This window comes from Microtus ochrogaster, linkage group LG5 (assembly GCF_000317375.1).
Source record: "Microtus ochrogaster isolate Prairie Vole_2 linkage group LG5, MicOch1.0, whole genome shotgun sequence".
NCBI lineage: Eukaryota > Metazoa > Chordata > Mammalia > Rodentia > Cricetidae > Microtus > Microtus ochrogaster.
Window position 1 is genome coordinate 64,657,256 of NC_022031.1, and position 4,693 is coordinate 64,661,948.

Below are 4,693 nucleotides of genomic sequence, written 5' to 3' on the forward strand. Positions count from 1 at the left end.
AAAAAAAAAACACAAATACCCCAAAGAAGCTAGCCCAATACATGAGTTAAATAGTGTCTGGAATCAAACTTTACCTTATTAGCTTATCACTTTGTGGACTGGCTAAATAATGTTATTTGCTCTGAATCTTCAACAAATGTATCATTCTGTTTTCTCTAAAATTATGAGTCCACGATTCAAGAATAACAGGTTAAAAATTGGAATCATTTTCTCACCATCATACAAGTTCAGTAGTAAAATATTTGCTTTTGTCACTGTAACCTTGAATTTGTCTTGTGTAGGGTTTTTGTTCCTGTACCCAGTTGTTCTTCCAAAATATTGTATTTGAACTTTTATTTGATAATTGTATGAATTTTATCTGGACATGGTTTTGGAAAACATAGAAGCTGTAGGAACAATACTATTTTATTTTAAAGGCTTGTGTACTCATATCCTCATCCGATTTGCCCAGTGATCAGGAACAGGAGTTTACCAAGCTTGTGGATGTCCCCACACCCCTGTGCATATGATCATCACTAATTGAACTCAGTGAACTAGTATTGGATTATTATTATTTGTTGTTTTTAAAGAGGACATGACGTTGGGAGAGAGATGTGTTAGGGGAGCTAGAGGAGTCTACCTTTTGGTAGACAATCAACCTTTTGGATTGTTTTATAACATTGTTACCTATAATGTTCACAAAAGAGCTGTACAACTGTATACAAGAACATAATGTAGAAAAAAATCCCATCTTGTTTTGCCTAAGATGATGGAATCTCTGTTAGATCATGTTCACAGCTTTCCTACAACACATGTGTCCTGTGACTATATGCAAGACCATTCTGTGGTTATGATTTTTGTAAATATTTTGTCCTCTACATCAAAGGTTATTCTTTCTTTCATCCATATATCTACACATATTTCAATACTTTGAATTTAGGTTGCTAAGTAATACCAATTACTTTGGTACTAAGTAATACCAATCTACATTGAGATAAAAAAACACCCCCAAATCTTCTCTACTGTCAAAAAACTTTTAAGGAGACCTGGACTATTGCCCAGTCTTATTGGCAAGCCCCATTCCTAATTTGTGCAGAAGGTGAAAAACTCTCATTCTTGGTGATTTTTACTGCTAGATGCACATGGACTCTGAAGTGCCAGACCCAGCTTTGAGCTCCAGGAATGTGTGGGAAGGCTCATGAGCACTTACAGGGGGAAAAGGAGAGACAAGTAAAGCTCATAAAGCTACGTAAGTACATTTTATTTCATTGCCCTCGCGTCTTGGTATTTTGGATATATTTCTGAGATATATCTAATGTATATATTGCTTAAAATGGATTATACCTCTATGAAAATAGTTTTTGTTTGTGGAGATACTTCATAAGCACATTTTAATGATATCCTATACATACTCAATTTCTAATTGATATTTTCCATCTGTAATCACAAGAACTTGATGAATTAAAATGGAATGCAGTTGAATGCTACTTGGTTCAGTGGGAATTTTTCATCTAATTTGGAAAATTAAATCTGGGCAGTATAAGCTCATTGAAATTCTATTTCTTCCTTAAATACAATGCTACTGTCTTAAAACTTCATTTCTAGCACATTGAAACGTGTGCCACAGAGGAAGTCTTAGGGTTCTCTTGTGCATTTCATTCTCTCATGTTTGTTATGGGCATTAGTGTTTCTTAGTTCTCGTTGACACTCATGCTCAGAACATCAAGTCTCTCCATATTTGAAGTCAATGAGTATTCTTGTTAATGGTCCAGATCTACTCCCTGGAGGCTGCACATAGTATTTTCCTAGAAATAAAATTTAATATGCTGCCATCACTCCAAATATTAAACCAGTTTTATTAAAATAAATGTCAGTATTCAACCAGGCAAACAAGAGTATTGAACTTGAGGTAAGAAACAAAAATCTCAATCAAGATAGGTGAAATTGTTGGTCTCATTATCTACTGCAAATAGAAGCTTCTCTGATGAATGATGAGAGATGTATTAATCTATAGGTTTATCAACAAGCTGTTTATTAGGGATTGGCTTAATACTATAGTCATTTAAGAAAATAATAGTAGTAAGCTTTCCTCTAAGCTCCATGACCTTCTATCCATAAATTCTTTTATATTATTATTATTATTACAAATTTTCATCTCCTCCCCTCCTCCCATTTCCGTCCTCCTCTCCCCATTCCCTATCCGCCTCCCTCTCCAGTCCAAAGAGCAGTCATACAATGTTGGCAGGTATGGGTTTCATCTTGTATAGTGGGTATTACTGCCTATCATAAAGTGGTTGGTTATTCCTATGATGTTTGTTTGAGTATTGTACCAATGGGCATGTCTGTTGTAGGTAGGCCACTTATTTGTTCCCAGCTGCTCAGCCCCGAAATAACCACAAAGAAACTGTAGTAATTAAATCACTGCAGGACTCATTAGCTCTAGCATCTTTATTGACTAACTCTTACATACAGATTTAACCCATTTTTATTAATCTATGTATCACCACGAGGCTGTGGCTTACCAGGTAAAGTTCTGGCATCTGTCTCTGGTGGGGTTACATGGCTTCTCCCGACTCTGCCTTCTTTCTCCCAACATTCAGTTTAGTTTACCCTGCCAAGCTCTATTCTACCCTATCAGGCCAAGCTAATTTCTTTATTAACCAATGGTATTCACAGCATACAGAGGGGAGTCCCATGTCTTTTTAGTCTATCGTTGTTGTAGCTCTCAAGGTTCACAGCTGGGTAAGCCTGTTTATTGCACAGAGATCCACAACAGGACAAAGTACAAAGTACAGAAAATAAGAGACTGTGGAATGCTCAGCCCCAAATGGAATATTTATTTCAAACCTTCGAAGGCTCAGAAATCATTGTGGAAGAAGGAACAGAAAGAATTTAATTTAAGACTCAGAGGAATTAGAAGAGTACATAGATACTTTATCTTCTGGATACAACTGAATAGTTGTATAACAAACTCATGGCAATTGTGACAACGTGTGCAAATGCTGTGCATGTTCAAGCCAGACCAAATCCCTGCATAAGAGGGAGATGGGTATGAAATACTATCCCAGGTCAAGGAGGTATTGACACTTGATAGCTCTTGGGATAATGAGAGAGGGTTTTCCTTAGGTTTTCCCCTGGTAAGTTGACCCAAAATTGTGTGTGTAGGAAAGATACAGGGCCCGAGAGAAGTTAGGGATGGGTGTAAAGAAGATCAATACATTTTAAGAAACTACCAAAGAACTAATTAAAATGGGGGAAATAAGAGAAATTTCTGGATCAAAATCATCCCTTTATTCTATTAATGCTTATTTTTATGAAAAGTGATAGAAGTGTGTGTGTGTATGTGTGTGTGTGTGTGTGTGTATGAAATTTACATGCAAAACTCACATAAAATATTGTAGTTTAAAAGTTGGTTACCATTCATTATTGCTTATTCATTGTTATAAAACTATTACTGTTCACTTGTAGAACAATTCTTGCCTCTCAGTGTTAGCGGGAAATAGTCTTCTCTCAGGCCTTTGCTGTGGAGGGGCTTTTCAGCCAGGTTAAGAGTAAAGCCAATGATCCAGACGTCAGTCGATTAGCATTCCCATGGCATCTGTGATTGTTTTATGTGTAGTCACATGGCTTCTAAATAATTAATGAGGTGCAATCAATGCTTTTTTTTTCACTGTGTTGTGATAAAAAGCTCCATATCTTTTCCATTGCTTGGGAGCCTCAGAGGATTAGGAACTACTCCCGAGGCAGTGATTTTGCATTCATAGGAAGAGTGGAGGCAAATCCCAAGGAACTGAAGAGGAGAAATAAAGATGGCAAAAATTAAATGTTACTACCATAATTTGAACTTTGCATGGTCATTTGCCACGCTATCTACTGTTCACATTAGCTGTTTGATATAATGAGTCCATCCCCCATTCTGATTTTTGTCTTTAGTTGCTATAAGACAAATAATGCTCATTTGTATCTTCATTAAAAGTAATGGAATGGCCTTTTGTGTTGGGGTAGTGATGAGATGGAAAGAAAATACTGATTTCAAGTTCAAGGAACTCATGGTTTTCAAGATAACATGTACATCCATGCTAATTATTCCAGTAAACAGGCATTACAAATTTGAGATCAGAGTAGACCAGAGAAACATTCCCCAAAACAGTGACATTCAAATTAAACCTTCAAAGAAAAATGTACTTAATGAAATGAGTGTGAACTTTAAGTTTGTATTCCTCCAAAAACAAGCCCAGAGTCAGGTTTGGATTCATATAATGTTTTCTGGAACTCAGTAACAGGAAGCTTATATGCCAAAGTGACAAGATTCACTATTAAGACTTCTCACCTCTGTGACAGATACAAGTGAGGAACAATTAAGGAAGGAAGGCTTTACTTTGTATCACGACATGCTGGAAAGTCTCACTGCTTTTAGAGCTTTGTTGGCTCAGAATATCATAACCAAATAGTGTAGTGGAAGAAAAGAGCTACTGAAGGCGAATTTAATTAATCCAGGCCAGTGGGTACAAGAAGACAATTTTAATATAAAAGCACACTCACACACCCGGTGGGGGCCAAAATGAAGGCGAATTTAATTAATCCAGGCCAGTGGGTACAAGAAGACAATTTTAATATAAAAGCACACTCACACACCCGGAGTTCAGCGATCCACCGTACACCGGAAACAGGAAGGGCTCCAGTCTCGCGTTCCAATTCATTAGTAAAAACATTC